This window comes from Propithecus coquereli, unplaced genomic scaffold, assembly GCF_000956105.1.
Source record: "Propithecus coquereli isolate 6110/MARCELLA unplaced genomic scaffold, Pcoq_1.0 Scaffold13, whole genome shotgun sequence".
Taxonomy (NCBI): Eukaryota; Metazoa; Chordata; class Mammalia; order Primates; family Indriidae; genus Propithecus; species Propithecus coquereli.
Genome location: NW_012137191.1, coordinates 13,301,877 through 13,326,139, shown reverse-complemented (window position 1 = coordinate 13,326,139; position 24,263 = coordinate 13,301,877). Strand labels below are relative to the sequence as shown.

General features: G+C 40.5%; 1 protein-coding gene across 1 annotated transcript in view; it reads right to left on the bottom strand.

Annotated features, from left to right (window-relative positions):
* Positions 1–24,263, bottom strand: part of C1QTNF7 (C1q and tumor necrosis factor related protein 7) — a 116,825-nt gene that overhangs the window by 12,428 nt on the left and 80,134 nt on the right. The gene's annotated exons all lie outside the window — the stretch shown is intronic.

Genomic DNA, 24,263 nt, shown 5'->3' with positions numbered 1-24,263 from the left:
CCTCATTCTACGTACTGTGAAAAGAAAGAGGGTTACGAATACTGTTCTGATGCTTTCTTTGTTCTTTGCTGAATCGATAAATGATTGAGTTTTTTTCAGAAAACAAATATGTCTTTGTGCTTTAAAGAACTGATCATAACAACTTAAAAGGCAGAATGATTCCCCAAAGCCTGTGACTAGTCATCTTTGGAGCAATCAATTTCTTTGTTTCCTTCTGCTATGTATTTCTTATATCTCCTTGGCAACAGCAATATATAATTTATGATGTCATTTATGGAAATTAAATGACTGAAAAAAATCTTGTTTTTATCTTGCTTTTCATCTCATTTTTCTCAAGCAATGAGAACTCTAATGGAAAGAAATATTTCCGGAGTTAGAGAAGTGAACACTGACCACAAATCTGACCAAGAAGATTGGTGGGCTCCCATTCAAATGGGCTCTATTTGCTTTAGGTATCCATCCTTCAATATGGAGGAAATGGTCTTTTGAATTTGTTGGCTGTCCAAAATCTGAATGCCATCATGGTGTGGTCAAAACAGTATCTTGAGCATAGGAGCTAGTCATAAGTTTTTGCTAAATTAGAGTAGAATCTTAATCAGATAGAGTCCCTGGGTTTTTTCTCTCATCTTCAAAGTAAAATGTTGTCCTTGATCATTTCTAAGTTCCTCACAGTTCTTAATATTCTCTAACAAATTGCTGGTGCTTGATGTTACCCATTTAACAAACTCAATTTGAGATGTTGCCACTTTTTAATATGTTCGTTTATTTGTTTATAAGTTATGATTTTTTAAACGGTCTTTTACCACTCACTCTTCTTTAGAATAGCACAATCTCTTCCAGGCAGCTTAGAAGTAAATGAATTTGTTGACCAATAAAAGAATAGATATGTTCTTATTTTTCTGCCTTAACTTGGCCAAGTGTTGATACAACTTGTGGATATTCATATTTGCTTTTTGCATCATTCACGACTTCTCTGATTTCCCATTAATGCTGTTTATCACGCCTTTGAGGATAAGGTTTCTTGTATCATTAAAGTATCACAGTATTTTTTCTGTTTTCTAATACAGATTTGATTTTTTAAAAAATTATTTTTCATCTCAGATAATTTATTATAATCTATATTCTCCTAGACTTATTCTTCTTCCCAGAGAGAATGAACCTTTGAAATTGTCTCCTAGAGCAGTGGTCCCCAGCCTTTTTGGCACCAGGGACTGGTTTCATGGAAGACAATTTTTCCGTGGACCAGGGTAGGGGATGGTTTTGGGATGATTCAAGTGTGTTACCTTTATTGTGCAATCAGATCTCTCTGCTAACGATAATCTGTATTTGCAGCTGCTCCTCAGCACTAGCATCGCTGCCTCAGCTCCACTTCGGATCATCAGACATTGGGTTCTCGTAAGGAACGCGCAGCCTAGATCCCTCGCACATGCAGTTTACAGTAGGGTTTGCACTCCTATGGGAATCTAATGCCACAGCTGACCTGACAGGGGGCGGAGCTTATGCCGTGATCTGAGCGATGGGGAGCAGCTCTAAATACAGACGAATCTTGACTTGCTTGTCCTCCGCTCACCTGCTGTGTGGCCTGGTTCGCAACAGGCCACCGACGAGTACTGGTCTTTAGTCTGGGGCTTGGGGGTTGCAGTCCTAGAGCATTCAGGCCTCAGATGTGGATAAAGCCTGGCAGTGTCTATTTCACTAAGTTATTTTCATACTTATTTTGGAAACAGTGGTGAAAAGTGATGGGCTGAGAAATATGCTAAAGGGAGTGTTGGCTCAGAGTAAAAATTCAGATTCCATTTTTACCTGCCACTTGTTCCAAGGTCAGGGTCTTATTCTGTCTCGGCTAGGTAGGCAATTTTTATTATATCTCTCAGCCTATGCTCTTTTCGCCCCCTGGAAAGTTTACTTTTCAACTGGTTTCAGTTCAATCCATTCCAATCCAGTCGATGTTCCCAGAGCATCTAACAGCTCTCAAAAAAAAAAAAGTTTAGATTTGTAACTTTTGTCAATTTTCTTGGTGTAAATAACTATCATGGTCAGTTTCAAACTACAACCTGATTTTCATTGAATACAAAGTGGGGAAGGCATGTGCACAGTTGGCCCTTGCTGGCTGGTCTGAGCCGGCTCAGCAGATCTCTGATATCTCTCTCTCTCTCTCACTCTCTCTCTCTCTCTCTCACACACGCACTTTTTGCTAGGTGCTATAATTGTTTAAAAAAGGAAGGTTCTAGCTGGTGTATAATGAGCATGCACAATGTGCTAATGCATTTACAAGCATCACCTCCTTTAGTTCTTGCCATAATTTCTTGAGGTGAATAAATTTATTATCCTCCTTTTATAAATGAGTAATTTAAACAGTCTGATCCACGACTGACCCACCAACCACTATATCACATTTCCTCCCTAGGGTGTTGCTAACATAACAAGATCAGGTTTCTGCATCCAGACCACTTGAAATCAGATGAGCTGCACCTATCTCCTCCTCCTCCTCCCCACAGATGCACTGGGTTCTGTTAGGAATTGAATCTTCTCTTCTCCAGTGCCTTGCTTATATTAATGTCATCTCCTGCGGCAGCAAGTCCCAACTAACCATGTCCTCTCCGTGCCCCTTTCTCCTGTTCACATTTATCTTCCGTTTACATCACTTTCTCCAGGAAGTCTCCCTGATATTCTCAAGCAGGCGCAAGCTTGCTTTTCCCTGAACTCTCCTAGCCCATTATTTGAACCTGTCTTATGCAATTGAGCTCGCTGGTTCTTAACTAGATCTACTGAATCAGCATACCAGGCATTTATGTTTTAAAAATCTATGTGAGTGATTCTGATGGGCCGTCAGGCTCTGGGAACCTTTGCTTTATCTACTCGTGCTCAAATGATGCCCCATCTCTTAGTCCTTCCAAACCTGGGAGTTTTGGTGATACAAATCTGGTTTTCTTTGTCTCTCATCCTGCTTTTTTATTCATTACTTCATCACATGTTTATTTAGCTGCTACTATATGCCAGATGCTGAATGCTTGATCTTGGTGTTCAGTGGAGAGCAAATGTAGAGTGCTTGTAGAGACAAAATCTAGTGGGAAAGACAAACATTCATCAAATAATCACAGAACTATGTTTAACGGGATGTTAATTGGGTATTAATTCCCATCCACTTGGAATTTCAGTTGAGGACACAAAACAGAGAGCAATGAGCAATCAATGCTCACACATCCACTTAGAACTTGTTAAAGGCCAGCTGGATCTGACACTGACCATCATCTATTTTCAATCCACATAGGAGAAAACCAGGAATTCAGAAAGTGATTGAAGAGAGCTGCCCAGGCAAAGAGTTATTAGCTGGTAAGTGAGTGCTGAAGTGTTTCCCTCCTTCCTTCCTATGGGGAGGGAACAGAAGGGTTCCCCCGCCTCTAGCCGAGTGACAAGGACCCCGAGGGAATCACTGAAAAGATTGGGGTGCCTGCAAGAAGTCAACTATTTTTCTCGCTATCCAGTTGGATGTCAGCTGAGCTGTGAGATAGAGAGCCTTACAGTTCTCATGGGATCACAGAAATGTGATCTAGAAGTTGTGTGAGAGCCTGACCCACCCCTGGAGTTGGAGGTCTTATGTGATCATAGAAACTGGAGAATTCTTGAGCAGAAGGCATCTGGGGAAGAGAGAGCGGTGTGGGCATCACTGTTGGAGAGGAAAGAAGACATGAGTTTCCCAAGCAGCTGATGGTCCTGAGGAAGGTAGCTGGAGTCGGTCCATCCAGATGGGACCTCCTGAGTCTAGCGGAGTCCTCTTGGGGTGAGGGAGCCGCTAAGATGCCACTGAATGCATCACTTGAGTACAGAAGCTGAGGTTGGCGTTTGAGCAATGCAAGCTGTCAACCAAGCAGTGTATTACCCGTGTCAGGGCACTGCACAGCTTGGAGGTCCCACAGGGAGCCACTGGTGACCCTGTGAATAGGTTTACCCTCAGAGAGCCAGCATTGGGATATCTGGGCACAGAGCAGGCACCGGCTGCAAGGAACCATACAAATAGCACTGATTAAGTAAAAATAATTTGGTCACTGTTTTTCTAATTCTACCTTCTGACCTGACTTTAGAGATGCTGAAAGTGGAAGGGGGGTGGCAGGAGAAGGGTGAAGAGTGAGGGAGCATCTCATATCTTGAGTTGAAACCATGGAGAGGGGACAAACTTTGCTTTGGATGTGAAATAAAAGTTTTGATTTAGATATGTCTTTTTAATTTCTGAAAATGAGTCACAATTGACTAATGAAATTGTTATGTAACTGAAAGTTGCCAGAAAGCCAAGAAATTTGCCTGAAATGTCCTAAAAGTGTAGAGAAGAAAGATCCAACAGAATTTGGCTAGAACAAATGATGGGAGAACAATGAAGTTGTTTCTTGTTTATATCATATTAAGGATGGATAAGATCATTTGATAAATTCAATAAACTTTGGAGAGTGCTCTGAAGGAAAAGTAAAGGGGTGTCATGGAGTGCTTAGCAGGGCAACATAGTCGAGTCTACGGGTTGGAGAGGGCTTGCCTAAAGAAATGAAATAAAAGTAGGCATGAACCAAGCAGGGGTGAGAAAACACTTCTAGGCTGAGAAGACGCCATGTGCAAAGGCCCTGAGGTGCTGCGTGGAGGCCATTGGGAAGGAGCAAAGATGAGCATGAGCCTGGAGGGAGGATGAGCCTGCACCAGGCAAGGCTCTGCAGACCACAGAAGGCTCTGTTCTTTATCCTCGGGGGAGTAGGAGCCCTGGAGGGTCTGCGAGCAGGATTTCGTGAACTAGACTGTTGACTCTCCCTCAACCCTGCTTACAACAATGAGGATGATGTAGGTAGAGGTAATGCCTGCTGCCACCCTCCTGGCTTTTCAAGCTGACTTCAACAAGCTGAAAAGACGCAGTTTGGTTTCTAAACAGAACCTGCTTTCATTGTAGGGGAAGAGGTGGGTTCTTATGAGAAGAGGATTTTAAAAAAGGCAATTTGCCCATGCGTTGAATGAATGAATGTCATTGACCGCTATGTGTGCCAGGCACTGCCCCAGGCACGGGACATACAGCTTTGAAAGAGGAAGACAGGATGCCCATGCAAAGAGCTCACATTCCAGTGGGAGTTTCACGGCATTAGAGTAGAAGGGGGCTTCACACGGCATCTGCCTGATTTTCTATTTTGTAGATAAGAAGCCAGATTCAGTGAGAATTACTTGCCCAAAGATTTATATGCTAAGCCAGAACTAGAACTCAGGCCCCTGCATGATGCTCCAAATTCTCTCCTCTACGTAGCACAGCCTCTCACCAAGGCTCGAATCCTAGATTCACATGTAGAGGACACTTCGCTATGTTTTAGATACATAAATATCCATTATTGTGGATAATTGTGAATGAAAAATATAGCATTATCCCGGATCATAATACTTGATTGTTGCCCAAAATATCACTTCTCATATTTTAAAACACAAGAAACTTTTAAAAACTGCAGAAAACTTTAAACATATACACAAGCAGAGATAAGTAGATATTAATAAATGAGTCCCCATATACACGTTTATCCAGAAGTTTAGCATCAAATGGACAGTGAATAATATTAAGGGAGAATGCATTTTCCCTGATCCTTTGGTCTTCAGGAGGAGGAATTTCTCTAAATACTCTCTTGTCCTCCCCTACTCCTTTATTGATTTTACCCCAGGGAAGGTGGGATGAATTATGTGATACGCAAATTTGCAAAGAACAACTGGGCACGTTCAGATTGATTGACTGGAGATGAAAATCTGTCCAATTCCAAAAAATCTAGATTAGAAAGCCTCTTTGCTATCACTTCTGAGCAGCAACCTTTTTTAAAAAGTAGGTTTATTGTACAATTTTAAAAATACAAAATTCACCCATTCTGTGTGGACAGTTCCATGAGTTTTGGCCAGTGTACACAGTTGTTTGTTTAACCACCACCACACGACAGATACAGAGTATTTCCATCCCCTCCAAAATGTTCTCTCACACCCCTTTGTAGTTTGTCTCCTTTTCCACCCCAGCCGCCCACAACCACTATCTTATTTCTGTCCCTGTGATTTTGCCTTTTCCAGAATGTTATATAAATGGAATTGTACAATAGGCTCAAGCGATCCTCCTGCCTCAGCCTCCCAGGTAGCTGAGACTACAGGCATGTACCACCATGCCTGGTTAATTTTTTTCTATTTTTTAGTACAGTTGGGATCTTGCTCTTGCTCAGGCTGCTCTTGAACTCTTGACCTCAAGCGATTCTCCCACTCAGCTTCCCAGAGTGCTAGGATTATAGGCATGAGCCACCGCTCCCAGCTTTTGAGGCTTTCTTCTTTTATTTAACATAATGCTTTTGAGAGCCATTTACGTCGCATGTTTCTTTCATTGCTGAGTAGTGTTCGTTGTACCACAATTTGTTTATCCAAGTACCAGCTGACGGACATTAGGTTTGTTTCAGTTTTTGGTTATCCTTAATGAAATCTACAATAAGTGTTCACGTATAGGTCTTTGTGTGGTTGTGTGTTTCCATTTCTCTTGGGTAAATACCCAGGAGTGGGATTTCTGGATAATATGTTCAACATACATTTTAACTTTATACGAAAGTGCCCAACTGTTTCTAAAAAGTCATTTTGCATTTTCAGCAGAAATGTGTGAAAATTCATTGCTCTACATCCTTCCCAGCACTTGGTATTTATTAGTTTTGCTTTCAGATTTTAACTATTACATTATGATTTTAATCTGTATTTCCCTAATGCTGTTGAGGATCTCTTCACATGCTTATTTGCCCTCCATATATCTTCTCTGGTGAAGTAGCAGTTCAAACTTTTTGCTTATTTTAGGTTGTTTTTTTATCATAAGAATTCTTTATCTATTCTAGATACATATCGGATATGTGCTTTGCAAATATTTTCCACAGTCTACGACTTGACTTTTTATTTATTTAACAGTATCTTTTGAAGAGTTTAATTTTGATTAAATACAATTTATCAACTTTTTTCATTTATATTAGTGTTTTTGTGTCCTATCTAAAAAAATTTTTCATCTCAAATGTTTTCACCTAGAAATTTTTAGTTTTAGGCTCTGCATTGAGGTCTACAGTACATTTTAAATCAATTTTGTATATGGGGGTGAGGTAAGGGTTAAGGTTTTTTTTTTTTTTTCATGTTAAGAGACTGAATATACGAACAATGGGCAGACATATGAAAATAGAACTCTACCCCATAACCTGCAGCAACCTTTCCAGGAAACCAACACTTTATCTACAATAACTAGCTCAGGAAGCCAGACTACTATTAATATAAGTCACACTTGTTGACTGTCAGACCACTATCTGTAATAACAATCCAGGAAGCTAAACAATAACTTCTATAACAATAGGCCCCAAACAGCCAGGATTTAATTAATAATTGACAACTTCCCTAATTTTTGTCCCCACTTCCAACTTAAGTCCAATCAGAGAAAGCCAAATATGTACCCCTAACCAATCACATAGGATGCCCCACTTCTAGTTAGCTGCTCCCAGCTTCCCCAGGCCAGCAGCTGCCGGTCAGAGCACACTTGAAACCTCTCATTTTTCCACTATAAAGCTTTCCCACTCCTTGCCTTTGGGTCTCTCCCAAAATGTGAATAACAGTTCTAATTCTCTTGTCATAGCAAGCTCTGAATAAATAGCCTTTGCTTGTTCTCATTTGGTTGGTCTTTATTTCCACAATATGGGAAGTGAACACATCCTTTGATTAATTTCTCAACCTGTATACATCTCTGGAGGGAGGATAGGTACTGTTTATTGGGGCCTCCAATGAGCGTGAGAAAGCCAACCCCTACTTTTAAGGGGTTTGCAGTCTGGCAGAGGAAGCCAAACTTCCACATGAGTTATACTTGATATAGACCCAGGGACAAGAATTTCCATCTTACAACGAGCACCTTAGGGCAATAACTCTATCTTAGTCATCTTTGCGTCATCCATTTGTAGCCAAGGTCTGGAATCCAGATATGCTCTGTATACGTTGGTTGATTTAATGATTGATTCTGATTAGATGCCAAAATACAAGCAGGAAAAGTAGTCTCTAATGCTGATTGGGTTCTGTAGGCAATCACTGACGAGTATGTTATCAATAGCCAAGTAAATTACTCTCCCACTACTTTGCTACAGCAATTACCTGAGTTCAGATCATGATGTCTCTCACCTGGCATCTTACAGCAGCCTCTCAACTGTTCTCTCCACCCTTGCAGTTTTTTGCCTTCAAGTTCACCTCTAGTCTGCTGCTAAAGTGAATCCAAATAGTGGGTATTTGATAAATAAATATGTGCTAAGTGAATGAGTAATATCACTCCCCTATTTAAAACAATTCCAATAATTAAATACACTCTGTTTTTATCTGACTCAAAAGAGAAAATAAATCTATGACAACAAAGAATACACAGTGAAAAAACATGTGTCGAGAATCTATTATTTGCCAGGCACTTGACACATTTTAAAAACATATATATTCAATATTGAATTTAGACCTCATTCTTAGGTAGTTCCCATGTGAAATGTTGATTGAAGCTAGATGCTTGATTTGAAAACATTTGACTGTCTGAATTTTGAACTGGATTATAAAAGAATAAAAACATTAGCAACAATGATGATAATTATAACAACATTGAGAATAAAGATGATAGCTAACTTGCATTTAATGCTTACTACATGCCATGTACTGTACTGGCTCCTAACATTTATTTTATTTTCCTAGTGGTTGCATGAGGTAGGTATGCCTCACCTTAAGCTCCACAAAGAAAAAGAACAAGGGCTCATTCATCATTAGACCCATGGATTATAGGACGCTTTCCACAAATAAATATTAAGTGGGTATTATTATTCCTATTGCACATCTACATAAACTACAGCTTCAGGGGCAAGGAACTTGTCCCAAGGCATGCAGTTGGTAATTTTTGGAACAAAGATGTGAAGTGTCCAGTTTCAAGCAGAATGTTCTAAGGTCCCAAGTTTCCACAATAAAAATTACTTCTCCCAAAATGTCCAGCTAGACTGTGGGTGGGAGAGGACCAGCCAAGAAATCCTGCTGGGATTTTTACTCTGGCTACAGCCCAGTGGGCTGATTCGAGGTGAGTCAGAAAGGAAAGAAGGGAGGTCCTGAGGCCAGCGGGGCATGTTTGGGTAATGCCCCGTCATGAAGGAAAAGAGAAAAGCTAAAAGGGAAGCAGGACCTGAAAGCTCATCTTCTTGCTGGGAGAGGAAGTAAGCAGCCAGCTAGCAATAACCTTCAGCTTGTTAAGAATAATAAGGAATTGGCTCAAGGGCATCCTATTACATAGACCTTGGCAAGGGATCAAATAAAGGGAAAATCACAGAAGGTGCAAATGGAAAGAGGGGTTGTTTGCCAGTACATGAGGTGGCATTGGTTGGAGTCATGAGATCCACTTTACTCTTGGATTCCCAGAGCACCTTGGCAGTCAAAATCCTGCTCTTACTCCCAGATGGCTATGAGCAGCTCCTTCTGTCTTGAATAGCCATGGTCACTGTGATGCCCATATCTGGCCTCCCAGGATATTTTCCAGTGGGCCCAAACAAGGGGTCAATCTGAAGAGTTGCAGCTGGAAGCCCAGAAGAAATCTTCAAGGGGCTAATAGTTAATACTATTTATTGGGACTCCTAATTTGAAGGCAGTATATAATACCACCCATTTATTAAGCACCTACTATATTCTAGCTACAGTGAATCCTGACCACTTAGTGAAGTAGGTATTATTATCTTCTTGTTACAGATGTGGAAACTGAAGCTTCCAAATGGGAGACTGCACAAGGTCATGAATCTACTGAGTGATAGATTTGATATTCAAACCAGGATTTTTCTGAGACTCAAATTAATCCTTAGTTTAATATGACAGTGACAGTGCTTAACTCCTTGGATTGTTGTAAAGGTTAATTGAAATAATGCATAGAAAATGATTCACTTGTTGCCTAGCACGTCATGGGTGCTCCATAACGATGATGTAGGTGAATAGTGCTAACATCATTGCCACTGCTCTTACCACTTCAGCTTTGGCTGCTGTTCTTTGATAAGTGCCATTGTCTGGCCTGTGTTCTTTACACTCCTCTTGTTTGCATCTGAAAACCACCCCACAGGCTCATCTTTAGTTGCAGGGAAGCCCGAGGTCTAGAAGCAGATGCCTATTGAATGATGAAAACCTCTCTATCCTGAGAATTTTAAGAGTGTCTTTGGGACATTATATAGGCAAAAAAATAGTAGCGATTGGAGGCAGGGGAAAGAAAGTAGACTAGAGACAGCTTGTGCATACTGTTCTCAGGGAGAGGATTAAAAGTTGGAGGCAGATGCCCATCTATAGATGGGCCTTCTTGGAAAAAGCATTGTGTCATCAGAGAAGTCACAGGGGACAATCAGAGTGACCGAGAGTGTGACAGCATGATCCACTCGGCAAGATCAGAAGGTACCTGTGGGAGGTGTCCACATGTGGGGAAGGAGAGGAGGACAGAAACCCAGGACTACATGCTCACCCTAGGTACCCTGTGGCCCGAGCTGTGAGGGAGCCTCCACCACCACTGTAGACCTCAGGACTGATCAGGGAGCTGCCTGGAGTCTGTGCAGTGACATTGCACTGGAGACTGGGCACAGCAGGGACCTGCTGGTTTCAATTTCTGGGTCCCTGCAACTGACACCATTCTGAGCTCTCAGGCCCAGTGTACCTTGTCTACACAGAGCCTGTCTTTGCTGCAGCTGCCTCCACATTGTCCCAGACAAGCCAGGGAGGGAGCAGGGAGAGCAGATGCTCTCATGCACCCCTTGACTGGAAGCCAAGCACCTCACAACCCCATGGGGGATTTGAGTAGAACAATTGCCTCAGATGTCACCTCAGAAGCCCTGCAGTGAATGCCTCCATGAGACCTGGGCAGGGGGAGAGCCCTAGCCACCTAGAAGACCAGCACTGTGGCCCCATCCCCATGACCCCCATGCTGCCACCTGACCCCATGGCACTGTCCCCGCAATTCCCATGCTGCCACCCAGCCCTGTAGCTCTACCTCAAGGCTCCAGTACTGCCACTGGGCCCCTGCAGTCCAGTGCTTTGTCAGACATCTGCTAGTTTTGAGCTGTCATTGCACATGGACCCAGTTGGAGCAAACACCTACAGCCCTGAGACCCACAACTACTGCCTAGAGAGCCTCACCCAGCTGCCATTGTCACCACCATTGGGAGACCCAGCCTCCATGGAGAAGCTCTCATGAAGACCACCACCTCAAGCTTTCAGCAAAGACCTGAAGAACAACCCATGACACCATGCAAAGATCATCCAGCACTGGCTTGAACTGTGACAGTCACAGGGGAATGGGACAAAACAGAATAGTTGCATTAAAGGCTCTCAGTGTGCCCGCCTCTCACCTGCTGGGTCAATATTCCAGAGTAGGACACCAAAGCACCATCTAGGGACCTTCCCATCTTTTCACTAAGTAGGAGAGTTCCCAGCAAAGGAGAACAGGTGCACTGCAAACCTATCTGCAGTGAGCTGAAAGAAGAGGTTTCAGATGAGAAGAAACTAGCAAAAAAATTCTGGCAACATGAGAAAACAAGCTAGTTATACACCTCCAAGAGATAACAATAGATCCACAGCAATAGACCCCAACAAAAAGGAAATTGTCAAAATGTCAGAAATGTAATTCAGAATATGGATGGCAATTAAAATGAACAGGATTGAAGAGAAAGTTGAAAAACAAAACAAAGAAGCCAAAACAAATATTTAAGGACATCAATGAACAAAATGAAAAAGTTACAAAAGAGCTAGACAGCATAAGAAGGGATATAATTAAACTTAAAGAAGTGAAAGAGTCATTTAGGGAATTTAAAATTACAGCAGAAAGCTTTAAAAACAGACTAGACCAAGCAGAAGAAAGACTCTCAAAGCCTGAAGATAAAGCTGTTGAACCAACACTGTCAGTCAAAGATGCAGAAAAAAGAGTCAAGAAGAATGAAGAATCGCTCAGAGAAATATGGGACTGTGTGAAGCAAATCAATGTATGAATTATAGATATCCCTGAGGGAGAAGAAGAAGAAGCAAAAAGCCTGGAAAATCTATTTGAAGGAATTATTGAGGAAAACTTCCTTGGTATCACCAGAGATTCAAATATCCTGATATAAGATGATCATTGAACACTGGGAAGGTTTATAAAAAATAGGACATCTCCAAGACACATAGTCATCAACTTGGCCGAAGTCAAAACAAAGAAGAAAATTCTACAAGCTGCAAGATGGAATCAACAACTAACTTACAAAAGAAAACCCTTCAGGCTAATGGCAGGCTTCTCAATGGAGACCTTACAAGTCACAAGAGATTGGGGCCCCATTTTTAGTGTTCTTAAGCAGAACAACTGCCAGCTAAGAATCTTGCATCCTACAAAACTTAGCTTTATAAATGATGGAGAAATAAAGACTTTCCCAGATAAGCAAACACTAAGGGAATTTGTCACTACTAGATCTGCCATACAGGAAATGCTCATAACAGCAAAATACACACCCACTAGTATAAAAACACCCAAAAGTTAAAGTTCACAGCTCTTATAAAACAGTAACAAAAGAGGGAAAACAAAACAACAAAGTATTATCCAACATGGTGAACAGAACACATATCAAGACTAACATTGAACATGAATGGTCTAAATGCTCCATTTAAAAGACATAGACTGGTTGAATGGATGACAAAACACAACCAAGTATATGCTATCTCCAAGAAACATATCTAACTTGCAAGGACTCACACAGATTCAAGGTTAAGGGATGGAAAAAGGTATTCCATGCAAATGGAAACCAAAAGTGAGCAGGTATAGCCATTCCCGTATCAGATAAAATAGACTTTAAATGAACAGTGATAAAGAAAGGCAAAGAAGGTCATTATATAATGGTAAAGGGAAAAATTTAACACGAAGACATAACAATCCTAACTATATATGCACCTAACACAGGAACTCCCATATTCATAAAGCCAATCCTACTAGACCTAAGCAAACAGAAAAAGGTAGCATTGTAATTGCTGGGGACTTCAACATCCCACTAACAGAGCTGGACACATCATCAAAGCAGAAAATCAATAAAGAAACACTGGACTTAAACAAGATTCTAGAACAGATGGACTTAATAGACTTTTACAGAACATTCTATCCAAAAACTACTGAATTAACATTCTTCTCATCAGCACATAGGACGCTCCCCAAGATTGATCATATCTTAGGCTGCAAAACAAGTCTCAGAAAAGTAAAAAAAAAAATCAAAATCATATCATGTATCTTCTCAGAGCACCATGGAATAAAGCTAGAAATCAATTCTAAGGGAAACACTCAAATATACACAAAGTAATAGAAATTAAACAACATTGTGCTCAATGATCTTGGGTCAATGATGAAATTGAGATGGAAATCAAAAGATTCCCTGAACTGAATGACAAAGAGGACACAAGCTTCCAAAATCGATGGGATACAGAAAAAGCAGTCCTAAGGGGAATATCCTTCAATGCCTTACATCACAAAGACAGAAAGATCACATCTCAAGGAACTAGGAAAAGAAGAGCAAACTAAACCCAAAGCCAGCAGAAGAAATGAAATAATAAAGCTCGGAGCAGAACTAAACTAAATGGAAACAAACAAACAAACCCAAGCAAACAAAAAACAAAAAAAAAAGCAAAGGATAAATGAAACAAATAATTGGTTCTTTGAACATATAAACAAAATTTATAGACCATTAGCCAGATTAACCAGAAATAGAAGAGAAAGGATTTAAATAAGCTCAGTCAGAAATGAAAAAGGAGATATTAAAACTGATACCACAACAGCTTTTTAATTTGATCAGGTCCCATTTATTTATTTTTGTTGTTGCTGTGATTGCCTTCAGGGTCTTCTTCATAAATTCTTTGCCTAGGCCAATGTCTAGAAGAGTATTTCCAATGTTTTCCTCTAGAATTCTTATAGTTTCATATCTTAGGTTTAAGTCCATTATCCATTGCGAGTTGATTTTTGTGAGAGGTGAAAGGTGTGGATCCTGTTTCAGTCTTCTACATGTGGCTATCCAGTTTTTCCAGCAACAATTATTGAATAAGGTTTCTTTTCCCCAGTGTATGTTTTTGTCTGCTTTTTCAAAGATTAGTTGGCTATATGAGGATGGTTTTATATCTGAGTTCTCAGGCCTGTTCCATCGGTCTATATCCCTGTTCTTGCACCAGTACATGCTGTTTTAGTTACTATAGCCTTGACGTATAGTTTGAAGTCTGGTAAATTGATGCCTCCAATTTCGTTCTTTTTGCCTAGGATGGCTTTTGCTATACAGGGTCTTCTCTGATTCCATACAAAGCGTAAAATTATTTTTTCTATATCTGAGAGGAATGATGCATAGCCAAGGAAACTATCATGAGAGCAAACAGACAACCTACAGAATGGGAGAAAATATTCACAAACTATAAACCCAATGATTAATATCCAGAATCTACAAATAACTCAAACAAAAAACGAACAACCCCATTAAAAAGTGGGTGAAAGACATGAACAGAAGTTTTTCTAAAGAAGATAGTCAAATGGCAATGAGATATCACTTATCTCCAGTGAGAATGGCCTTTATCAAAAGGTCATAAAACAATAAATATTGGTGTGGATGCAGAGAAATAGGAATACTCATACACTGCTGGTGGGACTGCAAACTAGTGCAAGCTCTGTGGAAAGCAATATGGAGATACCTCAAAGGTACAAATAGATCTACCATTTGATCCAGCAATCCCATTACTGGGCATCTACCCAAAAGAAAAAAAGACATTCTATAAAAAAGACATCTGCACCTGAATTTTTTATATCAGCACAATTCACAATTGCAAAGATTTGGAAACAACCCAAGTGCCTATAAAGATATGAGTCGATTAATAAAATGTGGTATATGTATACCATGGAGTGCTATTCAGCTATAAGAAACAATGGTGATATAGCACCTCTTGTATTATCTTGGATAGAGCTGTAACCCATTCTACTAAGTGAAGTATCCCAAGAATGGAAAAATAAACACCTCATGTACTCACCATCAAATTGGTTTTAACTGATCAACACCTAAGAGCACATAAGAATAACATTCATCAAGCATTAGGCAGATGGGAGGGGGGTGGAGGAGATGGGTATATACACACATAATGAATGTGATGCACACCGTCTGGGGGATGGACACACTTGAAGCTCTGACTCAGTGGGGAGGGGGGCAAGGGCAATATAAGTAACCTAAACATTTTTAGCCCATAATATGCTGAAATACAAATAAATAACACTGATACCACAGAAATACAAAATTTCATCTGTGAATACTATGAAAACTTCTATGCACATAAACTGGAAAATGTAGAGGAAATAAATAAATTCCTTAAAACACACAACCTCCACCTCCCAAGCCTGAATTAGGAAGAAATAGAAATCCTGAAGAGACCAATAATGAGTAGCGAGATTGAAGCAGTAATAAAAAAATCTCTAAAAAAAGTCCTGGACCAGATGGATTTTCAGCCAAATTCTATCAGACCTACAAACAAGAACTGATACTTATCCTACAGAAATTATTCCATGACACTGAGAAGGAGGGAATCCTCTGTAACTCATTCTACAAAACCATTATCACCTTGATACTAAAGCCAGGAAAGGACAGAATGAAAAAAGAAAACTACAGACCAATATCCCTTATGAATATAGATGAAAAAATCCTCCACAAAATACTAGCAAATTGAATTCAACAGCATATCATAAATATTATTCACCATGATCAAGCAGGTTTCCTTCCAGAGATGTAAGTATGGTTTAAGATACACAAATCAATAAATATGATTCACCACATAAACAGGAGCAAAAACAAAGACCTTGTGATCATCTCAATAGATGCAGAAAAAGCATTTGATGAAATCCAGCACCCTTTCATGATAAAAACCCTCAACAAACTAGGCATAGAAGGAACATACCTCAAAAGAATAAAAGCCATATATAACAAACCCATAGCCAACATCATACTGAGTGGGGAAAAGTTGAAAGCATTCTCCCTAATAACTGGGACAAGACAAAGGTACCCAGTGAACTATTTCTGTTCAACATAGTACTGGAAGCCCTACCCAGAACAATAAGGCAAGAGAAAGAAATAAAGGGGCATCTAAATTAGGAAAGAGGAGCTTAAATTATCTATTTGCTGATGATATGATCTTGTATCTAGAAAACCCTAAAGACACAACCAAGAGAGTCCTGGAATTGATAAACAAATTCAGTAAAGTCTCAGATTACAAAATAATTGTACACAAATCAGTAGCTTTTCTATATACTAATAACGGTCAAACTGAGAGTCAAATCAAGGATTCAAAACCATATACAATAGCTACCAAGAAAATATTAATATAATACCTAGGAATATACTTAACCAAAGAGGTGAAAGATCTCTACAAGGAGAACTACAAAACACTGATTGAAAGAAATCATAGATGACACAAACAAATGGAAAAACATCTCATGCTCATGGATAGGTAGAATCAATATCATTAAAATGTCTATACTGCCCAAAGCAATTTAGAGATTTAATACAATCCTCATTGAAATACCAATGTCATATTTCACAAAACAAGAAAAAATAATTCTACATTGCATTTGGAACCAAACAAGAGCCTGAATAGCTAAAGCAATCTTAAGCAGAAAGGACAAAACTGGAGGCATCACATTTCCTGACTTGAAGATATTCTACAAGGCTATACTAACCAAAACAGTATGGTACTGGTATAAAAGTAGAGATATAGACCAATGGAACAGAATAGACAACCCAGATATAAAACCAAATAGCTACAACTAACTGATCTTTGACAAAGCATACAACAAAGTACACTGGGGAAAGGAAGTCTATTCATTAAATGGTGTTAGGAAAACTGGATAGCTGCATGCAGAAGAATGAAACAGGGCCCCTATCTCTCCCTATACACAACAATTAATTCAACATGGATAAAAGACTTAAATGTAAGGCATGAAACCACAAAAATTCTAGAAGAAACAGAGGAAAAACTCTTTTAGTTATAGGGAAAGAATTTATGAAGAAGATCCCAATGGTAATCACAACAAAAACAAACATAAATAAATGGGACTTAATTAAATCAAAAAGCTTCTTCGCAGCAAAGAAAAAAAAATCTACACAGTAAATAGATAACCTACAGAATGGGAGAAAATATTCACAAACTATAAACCCAATGATTAATATCCAGAATCTACAAATAACTCAAACAAAAAACGAACAACCCCATTAAAAAGTGGGTGAAAGACATGAACAGAAGTTTTTCTAAAGAAGATAGTCAAATGGCCAACAAACATATAAGAAAATTCTCAACATTGCTAATCATTGGGGAAATACAAATTAGAACCACAGTGAGATGCTAACTTATCTGTGTCAGAATGGCTGTTATTAAAAAGTCAAAAAACAATAGATGCTGGTGTGGATGCAGAGAGAAAGGAACACTTCTACACTGTTGACAGGACTGCAAATTAGTGCAACCTCTATGGAAAACAGTCTGGAGATTCCTCCAAGAAATAAATGTAGACTTAACCATTTAATCCAGCAATTCTACTGCTGGTTATCTACCCAAAGGAAAAGAAGTCATTTTATCAAAAAGACATCTGCACTTGAATGTTTATTGCACCACAATTGACAATTGCAAAGATCTGGAATCAACCTAAGTGCTCATCCATTCATAAGTGGATAAAGAAAATATGGTATATGTATACCATGGAGTACTACTCAGCTATGAAAAGGAATGAAATGTCTTTTGTAGCAACTTGAATGGAACTAGAGACCATTATCCTAAGTGAATTGTCTAAAGAATGGAAAAAAAAACACCACATGTACTCTCTAATAATTGGGAGCTAAATGATGGACACAATGAGAGATAAAGGTAATTGGAAACAAGGAAGGAGAAAGAGTGGTAGGGGATGCAGGCTAAAAACTTGCCTATCAGATACAATGAAAATATTCTGGTGATGGGCATGCTAAAAGCCCCGATTTAAGCCTTATACAAAATATCTCTGCAACAAAAACATTTGTTCCTCCTTAGTATTTTGAAATAAAAACAAATAGTAGTGATTAACACAGTAATAATGCAGTGTTAATAGCTTACATTATTATATACCAGGAAAACACCGTAAACTCACTTCTTTTCAGGCATCTCAGTCTACTTCAACATTTTGGTGTTTCCAAGTGTTTACCCAGATAGTGGGGGACCCATGTTCTCTCCTTTGCTATTGCTAAAAACATGTGAGGCATTCTGGGGAGGGGCCTGTGGACATGAGCCACATTCAGCTGCAACAGACCCAGCAAAGGCAAAGACTTGGCGGCAGGTGGTACCTTTTCTACACACATCCCCATCCAGCCAAAACAATGTCCTCAGCAGACTGTGTCACAGTGGAGAGAGCTGGGAAATCCAACAATGACTCATAGTGTGCTGGACAAGAAAGCTGAGTATTGTGGTTTGGCAAAAAAAAAAAAAAAAAAAGACAAAAGCAATGGAACGTTACCCTAGAGTTTAAATTAGCAGGACCCCTCACATCTTCTCTCTTCTCACTGACATCTCTTTGAGACAGCTGGTGGAATAAGACCACTGGCTTTGAAGGCCAAAGTCATCATTGTCCAGCCATGTAACCTTGGGCAAATTGCGTCAGGCAAATGACTGTAGGGATTACCCCTCTGGAAGCTGAGTGTGCTCTTGTATTAATTGAAATTTTTAAAATGCCCAAACCAAATCAAATTGTTATAAAATTTGATGAAGTGATGCATCTCCTTGATTGACATATTTGTGTTACTCAAGAAAAGCTGATTTCTCTTGGAGGGAGGAGGAACAGCTTTAAGTCAGAGGCATTCCTTTTCTTTCAATAGTGTTTGGAATTTACGTTCTTGCTGGGTCTAGGAAATGCATGTCTTTGGAGGTTGCTCTAGAACTGTTTTCAGGGTGATCTCATCTACATGATCAGAAAAACTCTCCCCAAGGATACAGCGTGTAAGTGATTTCTTGAGACCTGAAGGATGACTGTAAGTTGTCTAGGAAAATAGATGCCAGGGTAGGACAGAGGAGGCTTTCCAGGCAGAGCTAATAGCTTAAGGAAAAGCCTGATATTGAGAGAGAACAAGGCACCTTGGAGAGAGTGAGAGGAGGCAGGGTAAGAGAAGGGAATGGCACTCCAGCAGAAGGCCAACTGTGCAGGGGTTGGAGGATGCTTGGGGGTCTTGGGCTTTATCTTCCTGGCATTAAGAGGGCAGTGAAGAGTATTTTTAGGAGTGATGTGGCCATCTATGCATTCTAGAAAGGTCTCTTGGGCTGCTATCCAGAGAAGGGATTGTAGGAAGCAAGAATGAAGGGGCTATGGTAGATAGCATCCTTGGGCAAAGACAGAAAAGAGAACCAGCCCACCACTGGCAATGATCCTAAAATAATAGTGTTCTAATCAATCAGTCACAGGTCTGGTTGGTTTGTTTTCTGCTTGGGATGTGTGTCTGTGTGATTTCCTCCTCAAATTTTTTCCTATTCATGGTGTACAAATATTTTGATCAAAATACATATGCTGTTTTTTTACCTCAACTCTTATTTTCTATGCTCTATCTACCCAGTATAATTGTGATATGGAATTATTTGTATTTTATTTTAAATACATGCTTCTTAAAGAAAATTTATAAAGAGGAAAAGGCAGAAAAATAAGAGTAAAAATCATTTATAGTTCAATCTCTCAGATAACCACTGTTAACCATTTTAGTTTATTTCCTTCTGTTATTTTTATTCAGCGTGTGTGTACAGAGAGAGATCTTTTATTCAAAGATTTATGGTATTACCTATGTACTGTTGCTGCTTGCTTTTTTAAAAAGCTAATATATCATCAGTATTTCCCCCCCGTTATTCTTTGGAGTCATTAGTGGCCAAACAATATCCTTCAAGTAGTTATACTGTGATTTATTTAATCCCCTTTCCTCCTATTATGGGACAATTAAGCTGTTTCCATTTTTTCCTATTATACATGAGATGACATTGAAAGTTTTTGTGCATAAGCCTTTATCCCTATTTAGGATTATTTCCTTAGGATAGATTCCCAGAAATGGAATTGTTGGGTCAAAAGGTTTGTATGTGTATATCTCCTTTGGTATGTGTTGCCAAACTGCTTTCCAAAAGGCTGTGTGAATTTACGCTGCCCTTCCATGTATAAAAACAAAATCCAGGGGAATGTAAGTTCCACAATAGCCAGGCAACTTTTGTCCCTGGAACATAGACAGAGCCGCACCGGAGGCCCTCAGCCCCCAGGGCTTCTCTTATAGGGTGTTTTTTGAAATGTGAGCCACTCTGAAAAAGCTTCCAGGGGCCCTTGCTGGATCAAGGAGTCATGTGACAAGGGGGGAGTCACATGACCAGGGAGGTAGAATCCCTTTCTACATTTTCGTTACCTGTGCTGTCCAGCCATCCTGGCCTTCACCTGTGGCTCTACACTGACCCAGCCCTACCTGTGACCTTTGCCTTGGCCATTTGCTGCCATCTGGCCTTCCCTTGACTCTCAGGCTGTCTAGAACCTACTACTTCTCCAGGCCTATCTGGAAGCTGGTAGTCCAGGCAGTTGATTATTCCACTGAGATTTATCCAGCATCTCCTGTGTACCAGCCACAGGCCATATGCAGAAGGTAAGAGCTAGACACATCGATTCTAGCCCTTACACACACCTCGTTCTCCCAGAGCTCTGTGACTTTGCCTTGTTGCTTTCTTTTTTTTTATTTCTGCATATTATGGGGGTACAAATGTTTAGGTTACATTGCTCGTCCCCCCCCCCATCAGAGCTTCAAGTGTGTCCATCCCCCATCCCCCAGATGGCGCGCATTGCAATCATTATGCCTTGTTGCTTTCTTTTAACCACAAGGTCTTCCTCTCTGTCTCTTCACCTGGTTCATCCTCACGTTGCTTCAAAAAACCTTTATTAATTTCAACTCTGTGTTGAGGCATTGGTCAGCACTGTTGCACAGACCGGTGAACATCTGTGTCTGCCACTGGTGAGGCACTGGGCTGCAGTGCAGACCTTTACTGTCTCTGCTTTGGGCAGGCTCTGTGCCGGGTGCTTTCCACACATTGACTCAATCTTCCCACAGCCATAGAGGTAGTTGCTGTTATTATTATAATATCTTCATTTTTTAAGTGGAAAAACTGAGGCACAAGAGATCAATAACTTGCCTGAGGCCATGTGGTCTTAGGACTCTTACCCGGTACATTTTATGACCTCTTTTCAGTAAGTAACCACACAAACTAAGGAGAGACAAATGCTAGAGAGGAAAAGAAGAGGGGCTGGTGATAGAGATTAAAAAGGTGCCATCTTTAGTTTGGGGGATCAGGGAAGGCCGCTCTAAAGAAGGGACACTTAAGGGACTGCTTGGGGATGTCTTAGCCAGGTGAAGACAGGCGAGGAGCCTTCCAGGAACAGCAGGTGGCAGGGCCCTGGGGCAGGAGAGGACTTTGGGAATTCCAGAACTGGAAGGAAAGTGGGATGGAGCTTATAGGACAAAGTAGCCTATATGAGAAGAGGTCTGAGAAACACGGGGTGTCAAATTGGTTCAGGGCTTGAAGAATCTGGCTTTTGTCTTAAGAGCAATGGGGACCCATGATGGGTTTCAAGCAGGAGAGGCTGTGATCTTTGTTGTGCTTAAAGTGATGGTCTGGTTGCTCCATGGAGAATGGATTAGAGAGGGCTGGGGAGGGGGGTAGGGCACCAGCTGGGAGACTGAAGCAGCAAGTGGGCAAAGATGATCATGGTTGGTCACGTGATGGCAACAGGTAAAGAGAGAAATGGAGAGATTTTAAGCAGATATTTGTTTAAGTGCTAATGGGTCATATGTGGTCTCTTGTAGGAAGCCTCTTTGGAGCTTGGCCATGCTGGCCAGCCCTGGAGCACTTCTCTCTCCTCCCATTGTATCCCACCCCTGTTATCGCATAAGTGACGAGTTCCACTTTGTTTTACCTGCTTCCTCTCTGGACTGTGAGCTGTCTATTTCGTTTATTGTTTTGCTTGCTTCTGCACAACTGCTCCTAGAATGGTGGTTGCCATGCAGCACATGCTTGACAATTGTTGGCAAAATTTGTTCAGTTGACCACTTTCTGTGAGCCACAAAGTTGCTTTACGTGTGCTGTCTTGTGTACTATGCTTCAACCCCACATGAGGTGGTTACTATTAATATTTCCTCCCCATTTTTCGGATGAGGAAACAAAGGCATAACAAGGCCAATTGTCTTTAACACACTCCTGTAACTATGACTTGCTTGAGCCATGGCTTGAATCCAGCTCTTCCCGTGCTGGCAGCCCCGTGTGTGAGCACCCAGCCATGCTACATGGTGCCTGCACCTTCCACCAGGCTGGGACACTAGGGGAGCAGGCTCCTTGCTTGTATCAGCACTGAATTAGAAACCCAGGCCCAATGCAACAGCCAGCGCGTAAGCGTGCATGGAACTCAAGTAAACTTAATCAGTATATATGGGCGATGAAATGTTATTCAGGCATAAAAAGGAACAGACTACTGATACCTGCTACAACACGGATGACTCTCAAAAACATGATGCTAAAGGAAATACACAAGAAAAGCACATATTGTATGAGTCCTTTTATATGAAATGCCCTAAGAATAGGTAAATCCATAGAGACAGAAAGCAGATTGGTAGTTGCCAAGGGCTCAGAGGAGGGAGGAATGTGGAGTGACTGCTTAACACGTCTGGGGTTTCCCCAGGGTGATGAAAATGTTGTGGAACTTGATATAGGTGGTGGCTGCACAACATTATTAATGCACTAAATGCCACTGAATTGTACACTTCAAGATGGTTCATTTACATTATGTGAGTTTCACTTCACAAAAAAGTTTAACAAGAATACATGGAATGAAATGCACTAGCTTCAGTTCCTCGGTGATTAACTGAGAAACACGAAAAGGATAAAAGATGGAGCTTTAGCTAAACTGGTAATTTTAATTTTTTAATAACACAAAAGATCTGAAGCAAAACAAAAACTACCATTGTTTGGGCTAGAGCTGGAAATTCTTTCCTATAGGCAAACGGAGCTAAGACTTGACAGACAGCAATAGATGAACACTTTAGCCTAATTCTCTTTCCACTGAAGCCGCTGACTTTTAACACGAGAGGAGGGACTTCAAAGTCATGAGACTCAACTTTGGTGTGTTGAAGCCACTGTTCTTATTTTAGAATGAATGCAACGCCAACCTGAGAGCTAACCAACTGCAGAAATTGGCTTCCCGCTATTAGTCTCTCTTTCCTCAGATGGAAAAGGAGTTGTCCAAGGCACCAGTGCACTTCAGGGTGGAGGGCTGAGTCCCTGCAGTTAAGGCAGAACCAAGTGTCATGGGGAGAGCCGGTGCCCCTAGTGGTGCCCGCGGTTACACGTAGGCGAGCTCAGGAACTAATACTTGCTGAGAGACCCCCTGCATCCTGCCTGGGCCCCCACCTGATCCAGGCACTGTGCACACATCAACTTGCTCAACTTTCGGAATCATCTCTTAGGTAGGTTTAGTTTGCCTCCATTTGGTAGCTGAGGAAGTGGAGGCTTAGGTGAAGAACATGCCCAAAGTTACAGAGGGATGAGACAGAGCTGGGATTCCAATCCAATCTACCTGGTGCTAGTGCCTGTGTTCACCATAGTGCCTGTAGCCCTGGAATGGAGGCTGGCATGTAGAAGGCGCTGGATAAATACTTGTTCAGTGAATAATGAATGATAGCAAAACTAAATAATTTTTAATGGCTTATTATTTTGGTAAAGATGCACCGAATTAAAGCTAAGGGGCAGGTATGTTTACAGACTGCAAATATAAAGTGGTATAATCTTTTAGGAGTACAAAATTTATAGTGACAAATAAGTACGAAGAGTCTGAAAATTGTGCAAAGCTCTTGTCCCAACACTTGCACTCTTAGGATTTAATTTGAAGAAAACAATAATGTAGTCAAAGCTGTATGTACAAGGGTGTTGTTGATCATAGTGTAACACAATTTTTTTGAAGTTATAAATGATTTGTTCTACAGTTACAGATCGGTGAAGTTAATGGCACATCAAGAAAAGGCCTGTTTTGTAGCCATTGAAATTTATGTTCTGCAAGAGCATTTAATGACAAAGGCAAATATTTATAATATATTGCTTAAGAAAAAGTAGGCTACCAAATAGTGTCTCTAGAACATTCATTCTGGTTTAAAAATAATATATGCATCAAATAAAAAGAGGAGAAGGCCCCA